We start from the raw sequence: 18,996 nt of genomic DNA on the forward strand, positions 1-18,996 counted from the left end.
TCTTTTATTATTAGACACTCTGTATTTATATTTGAGATGTTATCCCTTTACCCAGCCTGCTCTCATCCCCCCTTCCCCTCCAGTTGCCTTCACAAAGGTGCACTCCCTTCTGATCCCCCTCTCCACCCCATTGCTTTGCTCTAGAGAGGGCAAGATTCACATCATTTTTTATGGAGGAAAACAGCTTTAGGCTCTGTGGATTATTGACCATTGATAGTAACAAGTAAAATTTTTACCTACGTTAGACATTTAGTTGCAGTAGGATTTTTGTAATTGTTAAGAAGAAATAGCATAGTAAAATACAATTTAAATGTAAAATTATAACTTTCTTATTGTGATGATATGAAATGACAAGAAGGATGATTTTTTTTCTTTCATATGAATTATGGAGTCTTCTTTTGGAGGGAGCTTGAGAAAGAGTTTCTCTGTATAGCCCTGGTGGCAGTGGAACTCACTCTGTAGACTTGGCTGGATTCAAGTTTTTAGAGGTTCACCTGCCTCTACCTTCCAAATGCTGGGATTAAAGCCATGCACCACTTACATCCACCCTATGGAAACTTATTAATCAAATACATTTAATATTTTACTTAGTTTTCATGAAGAACATATATTTAATTCCATTTAAATTGGAATTTCATATAATATAATATAGAAAGGAATCTTGTATTTGGTGGTGTGCTATGTATGTTCTATTCTGCATGGTAGGTTATTTATAGGAATTTTTTAATTGACTTCTACACTTACAATATGTTAATATTTGTTTAAAAGATTAAAGATTGAAGGGGAAAGAGTCTCTTATATATGCATATATACATATGTCTATATGTATGTTCATATATATGTGGAGATATATAGTGAATGTTCACAGGTTTACTCTGAAAGACATGAGTGACTATTGCAAAGTTCACTAGAGCATCAAGTGTTGGCCATCTTTATTGTTGGAAAACATTAGCAGTGGCTAGAAAAGTCTTGTATCTTTTGCATGAAGCATGAAAGTGCCTCTAAAATTTAATCATAAGAATATTTCATTCAAATTAATATAACAGAATTGTCCTAATGATATTATTTCACTCATATGGAATTTTATGAATGATCATGGAGTTGGGGTGCTATAAATTCTTTTTTATTTTCCCTTAGAAAATGATGTATATGAACATTAATTCGTATAAATAGTTAATTTTTGGGAAACAAAAGATCTCTGGATATTTTGTATCTACAATTCTATGTATTTTTAACTTAACATGTTTTCTGTATGATATTTTCCTTTCCTAGATGGCATACAGTTCACTCACTGCTTAGCAGAGATGGTTTTAAAAAATAATAGATAGCATCAATTTATTTTGAGATTACATATCTGTGATTAGTTTTAAGAGCTTTAGTATAATTCATCTGGTTGTAGATACAAGAGGGGCTGTGTACTATGCAATTTCTAATAATGGATAGCAAAGTGAGAAGAATTAAATTCGGATTTTATATCCACACCTCACTAACTGTAAACATCAAGTGAAATATGCATAGAGTAGGAGTTATAATCTATACCAAGTACAAATAAAATTTCTAAAGGTATATATGGTTCCTATTATAATAGTTATTTTCAAACAAGTGTGAAACATGGCAGATGTAAAGAAATATAAAATATGTCTTAAGCTTTCATTTGCTTTCTCATTGTCCCTTTCTATCCTGATAAAAGAAGTCATATTGTTGTTTCTATTTTCTCACAACAGTATATCTCACAGCCAAACCTCTGAATTCTTCACAGTAAGCATTAACATTTTCAAATGTATATGAACAATCTTGTTCATAAACTCATATTAATAAAATGCATACCTTGAATTATAACTTGATTACACACTGAGGGAGGGAAATAGAAATGCTTTTCCTATATGTGTTCATTCACTTTTGTTGGCCTCGAGTTTACTTTGATAAAATAATCATTTGAAAATATTATTTGTTATTTTTGAATATGTATTCTCTTAGTCACTCTACTTGGTGATAAACGATACATATAAATGTTATATATTTCGTTGAGGTAAAGCAACAAAAACATGTTAGCTAGACACATTATTAACTTGGTTTATTTGCTATGGCAGATGTACTTCAGATTGAAGAAACAGAGGTCCTAATGTGACCATATGGGTGATTGACCAGAATTGGAGTGTTTAAGGCAATCTTTCCTTCCCAGAACTATTTTCTAGGTGGTCTCCAAAAACTTCAGGAATTAGCTTACATTTTCCTACAACTAAGGAAAAGAAAAAAGAAAGAAGATAAAAGGTTAAAAGTTTTTCATGTTTTATTGGTGTCCATGTGTAGACAAGACATGTGAGGGAGTGAATGGGTGGTACTCTATTGCAGGACTGCTACTCTGTTTACCTCACTTCACTCTGTGTTGACTTCTTGACTAATGTCCTTTGTTCTTTCACAAACCCATGCTCCCATTTTATGGTATCATGCTTAAGTCCAACATTGTTGCATCAGAACCTATTATAGAAGACAGTGGCCATACTTGAAGTTCCTCCAATTTGAAAATTATATGTTTTTCCAGATATTTTGTTTTTCATATGCAAACCCATGAATTAGAATACTTAAAGGTCCATAAGATTCTAAAAGGTTGAAATTGAACATTAGTATATTGTGATGATAAATTCATCAGTAAGTCAGCATGTTATGGATTAAAGACTGAAGATGTTCTCAGGAAACTCCAGCTCTGTGTCTGGTTCTGTGCAGCTTATTGGATCCAGCCACTAATTTACAAAACTCCAGACTTTGAGTCAATCTCTTATAAGGCCAACCAGTTTTACAGCTCTGCTAAGTTTTTCTGATTTGATCAACACTAAGAAATGCTTTTTCTCTCCACCAAATTCACAAAGACTATTCTCACTAACCAATCTTCAGTTTGTATCATGGGTTGAACTTTTCTCAGGATCAACAACAATTTTCTTGTTGCTTTCCAATACTTTGCTCCATCTCCTTGTTACCCCATCCTGTGTCCACAGTACATTAAGTTCAAAGTAACCTGGTTATTGTCCATTGTCAGCTTGACCCAATCTAGATTAACTTTGGACCAGAAACCTCAACTGAAGAATTATCTCAGTACTTAACCTGGAGCCACTGCTATAGGACACTGTAACTATTAGTAATTGATATATGAGTTTTCAGTACAAAATGAAGGAACCATTCCTAGGCAGAGAACACCATGATCTGTATAAAAATATCTCACTGGCCAAGCCTATAAACAGTGTCCTTCTGTATTATCGGCTTGAGTTCCTGCCAAGATTTCTCTCACTGATACATCAAGCCTTGGAAGTCAAAGCCAAAGATCCCTTTTGTCCTGTTTAAGTTGCCTGTTATAAGACTTTCATCAAAGCGACAAAAATCTAAACTGGGCCAGAAGGAAACTGTTATTTCAGTTTTTGCTTGATATCATAGCAGTCCTTTGTATTCTTTAAATGTTTCAGTTGGTAGGCTAAAAGTGACAATTACTCCAGCATTCAAAGGACCTCACAATCTGGCCTTCTTTTCCTTTTTAACCTTGACAAATTCTAAGTGCTGATCTGACTCACTGTTTTTGAACAACGTGAGTACTCCTCCAGTCTCTTAATGTCCATGCTCTACCTAACAGCTGGGTTCCTTTATTGGTTGCTTTCTTCAATCATAAAATTTCATTGATCTTTTCCGATCAAATGTAATTGTTTGTATTTGCTGGAATTCACCAAAGTAAATCCTCCTTTCTTTCTTTTGTTCTATAGTTTATAAGTGTTATGCATTCATCTGCTTCAACAGGGCTTCAGATCAAAGACATGTATGTATTTAAAAATCACAGGGAAAAATGTTTAAGAAAGGGATTTCTATGAGTAATCCTAATGCAATGGGAAAGGAATGCACTAAGACCAAAGCCCACCCATATGCTTAAATGTTCCTTCTCATTATATCTCAACTCTAGATCTGAATGTATTTAGAAAACACTGGTATCCTTCATTTCACCAGAAAGAGAATAAAATTATTGGGGAACAGTGGTTTACCTACGGTTCCAAAGAGTACCAAACATTATATTGAGAAGGGAAGCTCACCTCTTCCTCCTCTTCACCTTTGAGTGGCAGTCACAGTTATCAAACATAAGATAACTTAGAGTAATTCCATTTGTGACTCCCACGAGGGGTTTCAGGGTCCTTTTTGCACACTTTTGGTTCTTGTAGGTAATTTAAGACTGGACTTGGATGAAGAAGTGGATCTTGAGATGGGAATGGGAGGTGGTAGGAAGGAGAAACTGTAGTGGGGATGTAAATATACTAAGAATAAATTTTTAAAAATTGGACTTGGAAGGGAACTTAACACAAACTTGGAGTTTGAGAGTGTAAACAATAGTCCATGCAAGCTTGAACTCTTAGTAACTGCCAGGAGAAAGTGGGTAGAAAGACAAATGACAGTGTTGTTGTTTGTGGTATTGTCAGGAAAGAGAGTCACAGCAATGGAAGCCTCTGAGCAGTTGCTTGGATGGCAGTAGTTTGAGGGAGCATTATCCCAGATTTTAGTAGGGGAAACAGGTTTGGCAGTCTGTCTGTTGTCCAAAGGTGGGAAAGAAGAAAAAGTGTTTTGCTTTCTGAGATCTCATTCAGTGCCTTAGTTAGGGTCACTCTTGCTGTGATGAAGCACCATGACCAAAAGCAGCTGGGACAGGAAAGGGTTTATTTTACTCAAAGTTCCATATAATAGTTTATCATCAAAAGCACTGAGGTCAGGAACTATGGCAGGGTGGAACCTATAAGCTGGAGCTAATACAAAGACCCTGGAGAGGTTCTGTTTACTGGCTTGCTCCCCACTGCTGCTCAATTTGCTTTCACAGAGAACAAAGGACCATGCCTTCCAAGATTGCATCTGCTATGATGGGCTCAGTCAGGCTCTATTGATGACTAGTTCTAAAAAATGTCCTTTTTAAATTATTTATTTATTTTACACTCCATATTTTTTACCCTACTAGTCAATCCTTCTACTCTTCCACATCCCATACCTCCTCCTCACACCCCCTGTCCCTACCCTATGTACCCCATAACTCTAAACTCCTTAGGGCCTCCAATATCTTGAGGGTCAGGTGCATCTTCTCTGACAGAACCCAGACTTTTGCTCTGTATGAGTTGAAGGCCTCATATCAATTGGTGTATGCTGCCTGGTTAGTGGTACAGTGTCTGAGAGATCTCAGGGGTCCGGGTTAATTAAGACTGCTGGTCCTCCTACTGGATCTCCCTCCTCCTCAGCTCCTTCCAGCTTTCCTCTAATTTAGCCACAGAGGTCAGCAGCTCCAGTTAATTGGATGGATACAAACATCTGGATCTGACTCTTTCAGCTGCGTTAGGTCTTTCGGGGGCGGGGGCAGTCATGATAGGTCCCTTTTTGTGAGTGCTCCATAGCCTCAGTAATAGTGGCAGGCCTTAAATCCTCCCCTTGAGCTGGATCCCACCTTGGGACAGTCACTGGACCTTTTATTTCCCCACAGGCTCTTCTCCATTTCCATCCAAGACGTTCTTTCAGAGAGAAACAATTATGGGTCAGACTTTTGACTATGAAATAGCAATGCAACTCACACTTGTTGCCCTGTTTTTCTGTGGAAGGTAGATTCTACAAGTTCCCTTTCCCCACCATAGGGCATTTCACCTAGGGTCCCTCCCTTTGAGTCCTGAGAGTCTCTCACCTCCCAGGACTCTGGTACATTCTGGAAGGTCCATAACCTCCTACCTCCCAAGGTTGCCTATTTCCATTCTTTCTGCTGGCCCTCAGGGTTTCAGTCTTTTTCCCCTACCCAATACCAGATAATGTTCCCCTCTCCACCCCTATCCACTTTCACTCCCAGGTCCCTCCCTTCCTCCCCTTTGTGGTTGCTTTCTTCTCCCTCCTAAGTGGACTGAGCCATCCTCACTAGGCCCTTTCACCTTAATTACCATTTTGAGTTCAGTAGACTGTATTTTGGGTATTCTGTACTTTTTTGGATTAATATCCACTTATTACTGAGTATATACCTTTATTGTCTGAGTTACCTCACTCAGGATAATATTTTCTAGTTCCATCTACTTGCCTGCAAAACTCAGGATGTCATCATTCTTAATAACTGTACTATTACATTGTGTAAAAAGAAAAAAAAAAAAAAAAAAGAAATGTGTTAAAGCCTGGTCTTATGGAACCAATTTTTCAGAAGGGTTTCCTGTCTCTCAGATGAATCTAGCTGACATAAATCTACCCAGTACATGTGGAAAGCAAGTATCTTAGTGCTGATTCAGCAAGCACTTGTGATTTATGAATCTTCTGAGACCTCTGGTCTATAGGTTCCTATGTAATCAAGATAATGTATTCTTTCGTTTTCTTTTCCTTTTTCTTCCTTCACCCTTTTCTCTCCCCCTCCAGTAGTAGTGGTTGTGGTGGTTCTGGTGGTGGTGCTGCTTCTTTCTCTTCTTCTCCTTCTTCTCCTTCTTCTCCTTCTTCTCCTTCTTCTCCTTCTTCTCCTTCTTCTTCTTCCTCTTCTTCTTCTTCTTCTTCTTCTTCTTCTTCTTCTTCTTCTTCTTCTTCTTCTTCTTCTTCTTCTTCTTCTTCTTCTTCTTCTTCTTCTTCTTCTTCTTCTTCTTCTTCTTCTTCTTCTTCTTCTTCTTTTTCTCCTCCTTCTCTTTTTCCTCCTCATCTTCCTCCTCCTCCTCCTCCTCCTCCTCCTTCTCTTCCTTCACCTTCACCTTCTCCTTCTCCTTCTTTCTTCTTTCATATTTCTTCTTTCTCTCTCTGGCTCTCTGTTTTTGTCTTTCTCTCTGCCTCTGTCTCCCTGTCTCTGTCTCTCTCTGTGTCTCTCTGTCTCTCTTTGTCTCTCTCCCTCTGTTCTCAGGTGTGTTTATTTATTTTCTGTCTTCTAGTTTTGGGCTTTTGTGGGGGGATACAAAATAGAGTTTTCTCCTTTATCTCCAAAGGTCTCAGTCATTGTCTGAGCAATGGAAGGTCATATTGCCTCCTTCTTATGAGTAATTTCAGACACTGACTAAGCTAATTGTGAAAAAGGTTGCTGCATATCAACCATGATATCAGTGTCAAAGGATATTACCGTGTTAGTATGTATGTGCCTCAAAGGGGATGTGTGTGTGTGTGTGTGTGTGTGTGTGTGTGTGTGTGTGTGTATGTATGTGTGTGTGATATATATGACACACACATAGATAGATAGATAGATAGATAGATAGATAGATAGATAGATAGATAGCTATAGCGATAGCTAGATATCAGGAAAGATTGTAGAGGCCTTGGATAAAAAAGTTGTACATCGCTGACAGAGCAATCCATAGGTCCTATGCAGCTGACTTTAAGTGCTTCATTTTGTTCCTTTACTTTTCTCCACACTAGTGCTATACCAGCCAAGACAACACTTTCAAAATCTACTAGATTATGCTTATTTACCTGTACTTACATAATTCATCAGCTAGTTCCAGGACATCCAGGATTACACAAATAAATACTGTCACCCCAAAAATGTCTTAGTTGCAAGGTGGTGGCACCCGTCCTTAATCACTGCATTTATAAGGCAAAGGCAGATTTCTGTGAGTTCAAGGCTACCTTGGTCTACAGGCTGAGTGCTGGGACACACAGGGCTACACAGAAAAACCATGCCAAAAAAGTAAACAATAATAATTTTAAAAGAATAAAAGAAAAGAAAGAGGATTCTAAAAGGTAAATTACTGAGCATTGAATTTCCCATTCCCTTTCTATGACATTGTTAACAGAGACATATACTTAAATTTGGGGAAAGAAAAATAAGAGCCGCAGTGTGAGGCTTAATGTATTATTCAAGTAAACAAATAATATTTTAAGCATTTATGATAAAATTTGAAACCAAATGCAAATACTTCCAATTTCTCTATGCATAACAAATCAGCCTTTTGTCTTAAATACCACCTTGCTTTTCATATCCATTTAAACATTTCCCTAATTGAAGCTGTCATACTAGCATACAGTTACAGACGTAATTTTAATTGTTTTAATCTATTCTACTTAATGTCATTATTTCCAAGTGTTTGAATATAACATTGTTGATTTTAAAGTGCTAATTTACATCAGATTGCTTTTTACTTCATCTCTCTAAGACTATTATAACAGTGTAAGAAATAACTGAGATCAATTAGCACTCAAATTTAAATGCAAGTTTTGTTCTGTTTTGTGTTCTGAAGTGACATGAATTCCCCAATAAACTCCTCGTGAACATTAATTTATGATAAACCTTATTAACATAAGATGTCGGTGTGGAATTGTACACCTCCTGCAAGAAGCAAGGCCTGGAGGTCTCACATGATATAATTCAACAAATTTCATTTGGGAGTGGAGATCAAATTTCTGAAATAAGATTCTTTTCATATTTGTTATATTGTGTGCTGTTTTTCTTTTTCCAGTTAGTGCACAGTACTGGGTGTCATTCGGGCACTTCCTAGGGAAGTGAGTTTTAGGAGATTTACTTGCTCACTTGTCTCCCCATCTTCCTTTCGCTGTCCCGTGCCCCCTTGTAGCCTCCACCCAGCCTTTTTTGCGGTTTTATGTCACATATATACTTCTTTCCTCCGTATTCTTCCAGAGCAGCTCATTTTAATCCTCTCATGGTCTCCTCTCTACTATTTTAGACTCTACGGACCTTAACACCCACTTAAGCACATGGTGTACATAACAAACTAAGATCCACATTGGAGGTTGGTCTGCCTCTCTTAAAAATCACCGTGCCTAAGGTCATTCATTTCTAGAAATTTTCATGATTTCATTTTTCTTTGAGCTGTATAAAATCCCATTGTGTACATGTTACTGAAAGTTGCCATATTTTTCTTTAATATAAAACTCCCTTTCTCTAGAAAAACATGCTTTCTGTTTCCTTAGAAGCTTCCTTGACATTCCAGAGGAAGGAATAGAGCGCATTCTCAGAAGAGTGCATAATTGCTCAGAAAGGTGAATGGGACAACCAATGCCTTCAGTGACAAACTATTGACTTGTGCCCCCCGAGAGAATTGTTGTTAAGACTTCACAGTACAACTTCTTCTGCAGGCCTGAAACATTTACACTTGGAGCTTAGACTCTTCTGTCCAATCATGTTATCATAGATGGCTGGGAGACCAGGGAGCATAAAGAAATTCTAGGTATGGGGATTTTCTGGCCTTAAGTAAAGAAGTTGGGGGATATGAGGAAAAGCTCGAAGGTGAGAATGGTATCTGAGAAAAAAGGGCAGGCTTACTGGCCCAGACGGCATTTTCTCCTTTGAAAGGTCTCATGTACTAAATATAAACTCTGGCAATATCACATTTGATTCCAAACAGAACCACTTTTCCTTGAAGCAATTCCAGGGCTTCACCAGGCTCAAGAAAAATATGAAATCAAAAAGGGTAAAATGATCTAAATATAGAATGAATTATTTCCAAGCAAGATAGAATAACACTGAGTAATTATAGTTCATTCTTTCCCACCATCTTTAAAATAAGTTAAATTATAAACTGTCTTAAGATATTTAGCAAGTTGTTTTAATCATATTTAACATAAATTTTAATTTTGATTTCACAACACTGACTTAAAAGTTACATATTATATTTTCATATAGTTAAAGTTTAATGTTTTAAATTGTTTTAATACATGTCTTTCCAAAAGAGTGTAAATTTATTCAGTCTCTGTTCTCTTTTAAAACATGGCAACTACTGAAATTATAACTTTCATTTGGAATACTGTTTGAATGTAATAATTATACAAGCAATTTTAACAGTTTATGGGGTCAAAAACTTCACAAAGCATATAGACAGGTAATTAAGGTACTTCTAATATCTTTTTCACATTTTTGCTTTTCTTCTGGAAATAAATATTTGTTTCATCAGGTATATCCTCTAGAACTTCTTTTGACAAAGTGGGAAGCTTTTTCTTTGTGTGTGCGTGTGTGTGTGTTTGTGTGTGAATTACTATTACAACCTGCTCAGTTTGTGAAACACTATAAACACTATATTTGTGTGCATGTTTTTAAGGATACTTGTTAAGTGTTGAGTAACCAGCTTGTTTCCTTTGCATCATCTCAGCGGGAACTATTTATCTGACTGTCAGTACTCCTTATCTGTCTGTGGTTTTTTGTGTAACAGTAGAGATTTAAAGGTTTCCTCTAACTACTCTAGCATATCTATATGTTATTCTTGCCCAGATCCCTGTTTATGCATCTTACCATATTGATTTTCAGGATGCTTTTTCATTGTCTCATTTCTCTTTATTTTTCAGTTCCTATGGAAGTTGCTCTACTCCCTATAGGCTTTTAGGTATCATTTGATATGCCTCAGAGATCTAAGTCAATCTCTCTTTTAATATGATGTCAGTATTTCATAACGTTCATTGTGTGCCTTGGAAATTTAATTTTTGTGTTCATTTTCTTTTGAAAAAATTTGCATTGTATTTTCTGTTTTCTTGCCTTGAGTTTCTTTTTTTAATTCATAACTTTTATAGTTGGACAATCCAGTTTCTTTAGACAAGAAATCACAATAGTGTTTCTTAGTGACAAGAAACAGTGATTTAGAGATCCAGACTTCTTACATTCAAGAATTTATATGCAAAAAGAAAGCCTTGTACTTATCTGTTTTCAGCTCAGAGATTGTAAGAGACTCATATCTACCTTAATCGTTATCAGAAGAGATGGAAGAGATACATGTTACATATTGAACAAACTAAAATTAGAGCATCTACATGGCTTCTAATGCTGCAAGTCAGGTTGGCAAGCTGTTAAATATTCTCCAGGTTTAGTTGTCATCTTTTAATATTAATATTCTGTCACAGAGACAAGTGTCTATGGCACTATAGGGGCCTGGGTCCAGTCTCTGGGGGATATTTTCCTGAAGACAGGGGAAACAGCCACCACCTTGGCCTTGAGTACTTTGTGCTGTCTCACAGGTATGCCAGGAACCAGGTCAGATCATACACTGTGTACAGTGGATCAGTGTTCAGTGAGTCACAGAAGCCTGTGATACCTTATTCTTTCTCCCACTAATTCTCTACCATGTTTATCACCACATCTGATATATACAAAATTACCATCAACAATAAGAAAAAACTCGTTCTCTCTTATTTGGATGTTCAAGGAGATTCATGTAATGGTGGTTTAAGCTGAGAGGTATAAGATAAATTGATGATAGCTCCATGGAATACCAAAGGACAGCTAAATAGAAGTTCTAGTGTTCCTTGCACATTGAGGCTGCCATCATTCACACTGACTACTTATATATATTTACGAATAACTAGAATCCCAAATAGACAAATTAACTCTAATAGACACTGAAAGATTTGGTTATTCCTTAACAATGATAGAGAGTGTTTCTAAATGGCATGTCATTCATTCAGTAACATATACCGTTATTATCATCATTACCATTATATTATTATTATTATTATTTATTATTATTAATTGTTTTTCTATCATGAGTACATGGAAATAAATTGTGGTAATAGTCAGTTACTCTTTGCAATCTAAGCTTAGTGCAAACTAGCCATTTGTGAAATAAATCTCAATAAATAAGGAATAAATTAATAGCGAATTGTATATTCCCACCTTAGAGGGGATTATAGAGCAATGGAGATTTTTCAGTCCCTGGCTGCCTCCACATGCACTGTCACCAAATAAAGAAGCTGAGAAGCTAACAATTGATGGTGATGTTCAAAACCTGGAAACAAACTCTGTTTTATCTTCAGCGGCAGACAAAGGGGAAAGCATGATTTATTCTATTATTTGACAACTCTAAAAGCAACTACTATATAAAGACACGGGCATTTCTTGAAAGATACAAATGCTGTTGTGTTGGGCAGAGATAAACAACCACTGTCTCAAGTGGATTTCTTTAAAATGAAGAATTGTTATTTTGGTCATTCTTCTTGAAATAACTTATATCCTTTTGTAGTTGTTTTACATGCTATTTTATATCTCACTTGTGTGTCCTGGGTCATCCTTTTTTCTACTGAAGAAAACTGGATTCTTTATGTCGAATAATAAAGTATTTCAGTTAAAATTAATGTCAAAGGGTTAATTTGAAAAACCTTGAAATCTTAATAAAGATGTATTATGTACTGAATTTTAAAAAGATACTCTAATTAATAATTGCACTGTAATCAGTATTGCAAACTGTTTAGTGACGAATTGTATATTAGTGTCTTTATGGTTATTATAAATTGTTAATATAAATAAATTTTACACAAATATAATGAATTACATTCTAAAATAATATAAAAACCTAGCAATTTTCAAATTTTATATAAAAAATTACAGATAACAATGTTTACCTAGGTGAATGACTCTGTTTTTTCATAAATTATTTTCTACTGAGCTAGGTATGATGTCATATATTTATAATCTCTGCAATCATAAGATTGAGGGAGTTAACACTGGGAACTGAAGGCCAACCTAGGCTTAGTTCAACCTGAGCTTTTTAAAATGATGTCTCAATGAACCAAAGTTCTCTTACATCTCTTGATGTGACATCAAAAAGTCCTTATACATTTGTACATTTCATATTTTCTTAGCCAATCTATATCTTCACAACCTAAATTTTATTTAGGTTGACAGATTAATTGGAATTCTGTAAAGAATATAAAATAATTAACATGCTAAGAATTTGAACAATATATTTTAATGCTGTAAATGTTAATTTGTGGTTGTAAAAACCTCATATAATTTATATTTTTATCACATTTAACTTAATATAAATGATTTCACAAATAAGTATTGAAAAAAGAACAATACACATAATGACTTACCACATATAAGAAGCACTCCAGGGAAAATATTTTAAAGCATATTATTATTGAGTTCTAAGGAATATTTCTTATTAATATTGGACGAGAAAGGAAAAAACTCAGTTAAATTTCATGAATTAATTAAACTGTGGTGGAATAAAGGTCTCTAATTAAGAGTAGCAAATATATGGCTATTTCATAGACTAGATTTCACTTTGTAGAGATTAAGGTTGTGCTGAAGAGGCAATAATGGTTTGGATGTAGGAACATGACTGTCACAGTTTATTAAGCCCCAGAGCAACCACCTTCATTATTGAAAACATCTCACTCTCGGAATGTAGAAAATTAGCATCTCTTGCCTTTCCATATGGGAATCAGGAGAGTCCTGCAGAGGGTTCAGTGGTGCACTAAATTGATGCCTAAGGGAGAAACACAATGTAAGCATACTGACTTCTCTCAGACCAATTACTGTTCTTATGGAAGTTTTCAACTGTGGAGATTTGTTAGTTTTTAAAATTGTAATAATAGGCAAAATGTTATTTAAATATTAAAGGATTGAAATCACAGCCCAAGTTTTAATATATGTTTGTTTTGTTAAGACATTATTTTCAGTCTTATATGGTTTATAATGAAAGATTTCTTAGTATAACCCCTAGCTTCTTGGGGTATTATAGCCTTCTGGCCAGCTGCAGACACTGGAGGGAACACAGTAAGTCTAATATTTCATATAGCACATATTTGGTAGTTGTCTTTGAGACCACGAGGCCTACAAATCTAAAATATTTATTTTCTGGTATTCCATAAATACTTTTCTGACCTTATAGACAAATTTGTGTATTCTGGAATTACAAGTAAATCATCAAACAAATTATATTGGCTAGATATTAATATGCAGTCCTTTTATTAAACACAGAAGCAAACACTCAGCCAATATAATAACATTAGTATTAAGGATTGTAAATTCCAAAGCACTCAGAGAACTCAGCATTATTTATTAGTTTGATCTGAGAGTAAAACACCATATTAGAAAAAGGTAAAGGTGTTTGTGTATGTGCATGCATGTGTCTACATGTTTCCATGAATGTGTGTATGTTAATTTAATTGCAGAATGTTAATATGATGTCGTGTGTCCAAAATGTAGATCTTGTTCAAGGTCTCTCTGGTGGTAACTTATTCTCTCATACTTTAATAACTTCACCTAAGCTATGCTAGACATTAATCATATATTAACTAGAAATTAGTAAATTTGTGCTTTATATTTAATGAATAAAAGGATATGCAGAAGCAAATGGTAAATTTCCTCTTGTCTAATACTTAAACAGATATTAAAGTTAACTACAAACTCAACCTGAAGTTCATTGCTGGTTTGGTACTTTCAGAGTAGAATGACTGTTCAGAATTGAGAAAAATGTGTTTATTTGGGTATGATGATAGATTCGCATATATTTCATATCTATGAATAATTCATATCCATGAGTTATGAATTATTACCATAATTATTGTGTTTACACACAATACAACTAGGTCTATCATATACTCAAATAGTTGTGTAGTTGATTTCTTGAAAAGAATATATATATGTATGTATATATATACATATACATAAAGATTATTGATATGAATATGTTTAAGTTAGATATTTCTTTAAAGTAACTCTGTTTTTTAAAAAGTCTTTTTACAAATATATTTCTAAAATAAATACTATTATTTCTAATTTATTAATAAGAAGGAAACTCTTTTGAACAAAAATAATACAAAATAAACTTTATAAAAGTTAGGTGTATTTATAAAAATGTTGTTTAAAATTTAAAATCAAGCATCCATGCCTGCCCATTTTTACTCTTCTCCCCTTCCATTCATTTCCCCTCCCAATTTACATCCTGTCTCTTTTTGCAGAACTTACATGCACACATAAACTTCTGATGTCTCTTAAGTTTATTTCTTTTAACAGATTTCCATTTGATTGTGGAGATTTTTTATGATTGAGTTCATTATAACTTCAGCTTACTTAGTTAAGTTTTTATGTAGGATTGTTGTATTTTTCATTTCTGTAACAGTGGCAGATGACTGACAGATGATAGATACAGATGTCACCCATTCTAATCCACTACAGCTGATGATTTATAACATTAATTAAAATTTAATCTAAAAATAACGTTACCACATTTCCTAGTAGTACATGTCTCATTCCTTAGAATTATCAGTCTCCTCCACCACTGGAATAATGCCTTGCTTACCCAATTAGTTTCCTCCTTCTCTCTTCATTCCTTCCTATCTGCCTCACTGCCTCCCTGCATGAGCACATGTTTGGTATTCTAACTTCATTATGGTCTAGAATAAATTTGTAAATATATGACTGAAAGAAAGGGAATAAATACTTAAAGAAGTCTTCCTAAAACATTGACAATTATTAGTATGTGAATATCAGCCTCCTTAGAAAGAAGCAGTTATTAGAGATTTTCATATAATCTGACCATATAATTAAAATGTGTTAAAAATGTCAACATATAGTTTTTAAACCTATAAATGGAGCATTGAACATAATCTAAGATTTGAAATTTCTTTGTACATATTACTTCAGAACATTAATCAACAATGTATATTAAAGTTTCTAAGGAAAATGCAGCGCATTTAATAATATAATATGATAACAATTATTATTTTTGTCTAGTGTCCATTAAATAATAGTGTTTCTGAAGCACCGTACTAATTTTCTTGGGACTGATTTATTTTCCCAGATGGTCTGCGATACAAAATTTGTCTTGCACACATTTATTAGGAAGATAAAAGTATTCATTCAATTAAAATGATGTCATTATAAAAATCTAATGAATTATCTAATGGTAAGTAAATTAAAATGAAGATTAATGACAGAAATATATATACATAAATATATATAGACATAGATATAATTATTAAAATCAATGATATGCTTGATATTTCATAGAGAAATGTGAAAATATAGAAATATTTATTGAAGGAACTATGAACAACAACAGTATTGTCAACTGATGAAAGTTTGTACTGTTATTTGAGCAGGAAAGAATTTATATGGCAATAAAAAAATGGGGAATGCTAACAACATGAAATGACATATGCTGTTCAATCACTATTTAGTGTCTAAGAGCAGCAATGGAAATTTTGCCTAGAAATAGAATATAATTCTTTCATTTTTTTCTTAATGTTTCATACATAATTTGATTATAGCTAATTTATATTTGTAATATAAAAAAATCATCACCATGTATATGCTAAGATAATATAGGTCTAAAATTAAACCATATCAAAGACAAATGTTTGTACCACCAATTTTAATATTAAGAAAGTTTCTGTGTTATGGTTAATTAAATGAAAATGAGCTGTGTTTCTTAAGATGGTGACAATTAAAAATATATAAGTTAAAACATACAGAACCAAGTAATATTGAAAAGGTGAAATCCTGCTAAAAGAAGGGAAGTAGACTTTGTGTCTCTACATCCAAAAGACAAGGCTTTCTAGAATCTGTAAGTATCACAGTGCTTCCAATCAGAAAAGTAGTTTTCCTACGTGGAATAAAAATAAAAAACATCCACCATCCAAAGAGTACACATGAAGGGATCCATGGCTCCAGCCACAAATGTAGCAGAGGATGGCTTTATCAGGCATCAATGAGATGGGAAAAGTGGCCCTTGGTCCTGCAAAGGCTCAATGCCCCAGAGTAAGGAAATGCCAAGGACATGGAGGTGGGGGCAGTGGGTGGGTAGGTGGGGGAGCACTCTCATAAGAAGTGGAAGAGAGGGGTGGGATAGGGGTTTATAGAGGGGAAACTAGGAAATGGGATAGCATTTGAAATATGAATAAAAATATCCAATAAAAGAAAAAAAATAAATTGTGTTCAGTAATCTAGAACATTAACCTCTTATCTGTAATGATTTTTGTTTTCCTTTATTTTTGATGAAAAGTACTGAGAACTATAATTGTGAAGCCATTGACAATATTTGTATTAGAATGTAATATATTACCAACAAAATTATCAAAATAAAAAAATTATATGATAAAAAATACAAAACAAAATGGGAAAAAACTATCTATAGATTTGTTGAAAGGGAAATTTTTGGATTAAGAGAAATTTCTAAAGAAATGGAAGTTTCGGATTGTTTTCAGACATGGTTTAATCCTTGCACTCTTTCTGCTGTACGCTTCAACCATTAGCTGTCCCCTATCTTATTTGTGTTTCCATTATTATTTTTTCTGAAGAAAACCCAACAACTTCAAAAATCTTCAATCTTAAAATTTCCAATAAATATCCCAAGTGATGAATGAATTAAAAATGAGGGATATACACTGTACTAAAGCAGTGGATGATAGGTTTGGTTAGATGTGGATGTTTCAGGTTGTGAAATGATAGCAGATGGCAGAGGACTACCAGTCAGGAGATGAGAATATATAAGTCATGGATTAGGATTAAATAAACCTTCATGTTACAAAATTCTACAAAAGAAATTTCAGCACTATAAAAATCTATAAAATTATAAGTTAATTATTATACCAGGTTGAATAATTAACCACTTTGATACACTCTTATTCATATTTAATATTTTATATTCAAATAGTAAACTTACATAGAACTTAGGGTGTACATGCTTCACATTGTGATGGCTTTATAACATAACAGATACTCTAACAATATCAAAAATTATCAGCCAAATTAAGTAAATCTGAAATGATTTGAACCTGCTCCTTAAAATATTCAATTGCATTTAAAGCTTCTCTTTCAGAATATTCAACCAAATCTATACTTTAGCATTTTTATGTTGTTGAATTATTTTCAGATACTTTCTCATTTGTAGTCAAATTTTCCCATTAACTTTTCATAATGAATTTTTTAATGAATAAGAAATATCTTCCCTCAAAAACTGAGGTTTCTTTACAAAGATGAGCTCTTTGCTTTACAAAGATGACTGCATTGTTAATTTGAACGCTCCAGTTTCATAGACAAGTAGTAAATAGGATATTAAAGATTTTTATTATGAAAATAATTTACATTACAAATAACATGTATGCTCTTAAATAAAATAGAAGAAATTATGTACAAACTGACAAAATTACAGTTACTTTTATTTATAACATTTCTATACCACAAACAAAATTTATAATGACATAAAATGCTCTTTCAGGTGGCAATTTCATTAGTATTGACATGCCTTGATAGCTGTATTTCTACCATTACAATAAAGATAATGAAAATATGTTTTATCCCTAAACTGTAATTGAGGCCAATGCAAGGATGAATGGAGACTGCTAACAGTTTCTATAGAAGGAAAAGTGTGGGTATGCTGTCAATGAAAGCTGCAGCTCCTGCAACTGCCTGTGCCTTCCGTTAGTATAGACAAGCAGGCAAGTCATGGTTCTTTGATTAAAATGATTTGTTTTGTTTTCTAACGCAATTTATTATCATACACATAAACATTTATGTGCATGCATATGACCTGCACATATTAAAATGGATAAATATAAGCCTTTGTTGAGTGATAGCTGACAAATTATAATTACTCAATCAGTCAATGGCTGTAGTCACAGTGATTGTCTGTTGGACTTCCCTGTCTTGGAGCTGACCTTTCCATTAGGTGAACAATGCTGCCCCTGGATTTTAGCCACACTGATGCCTAACCAGACTCTATTGAGGCTCTTGACTTTTTCCCTCTTGAAATATTCTTCACTTCAACAAAGAACAAACAATGATTGCCTGGAAAATATGGGTGTGGGTTATATTTGGGATAAAGTAAGTGTTGAGGAATTGATGAGTGACATAGTGATTCAGTTAAGATTCCTTTGAGATGTGATCACCCTATGCTTTTAGCTTTCTAGAGTCTTCTGTCTAAGTTGACCTTAGGGTTTTGAGTCTGTGTCATATTTCTGTGGCATCCATGTATGTCTAAGCTGGTGTCTGGAAGACCAGGAACTTGAAGACTATGTTTAAGGAAACCTGACAGGACTGACTTAGTCCAGGTTCTGCAAAAATTAATTAAAGGTCTCCATATAGGGAAGTTAATCTATATTTTCTTAGTAGTATTTTTTATTTATATAAAAATTTTATTTACAAAGTTTGTGTTCATATATAATTTTTATATTTCAATATATTGTTTATATATAATTTTATTTTCATAAAAACATATCTAGTATATGTAAATATATATGCATATAAATGTAAGTACAGAAAGAAAAAGCATTTAAAAAGAGATAGTGTGGGTTCCTTACTCATTCTAGGCCAAGTAAGAG

General features: G+C 34.0%; 1 protein-coding gene across 1 annotated transcript in view; it reads left to right on the forward strand.

Annotated features, from left to right (window-relative positions):
• EPHA6 (EPH receptor A6) overlaps window positions 1–18,996 on the forward strand; it is a gene marked incomplete at both ends in the record, with an annotated part of 946,557 nt that overhangs the window by 156,244 nt on the left and 771,317 nt on the right. The gene's annotated exons all lie outside the window — the stretch shown is intronic.

Source organism: Micromys minutus (assembly GCF_963924665.1).
Source record: "Micromys minutus genome assembly, chromosome: 7".
Taxonomy (NCBI): Eukaryota; Metazoa; Chordata; class Mammalia; order Rodentia; family Muridae; genus Micromys; species Micromys minutus.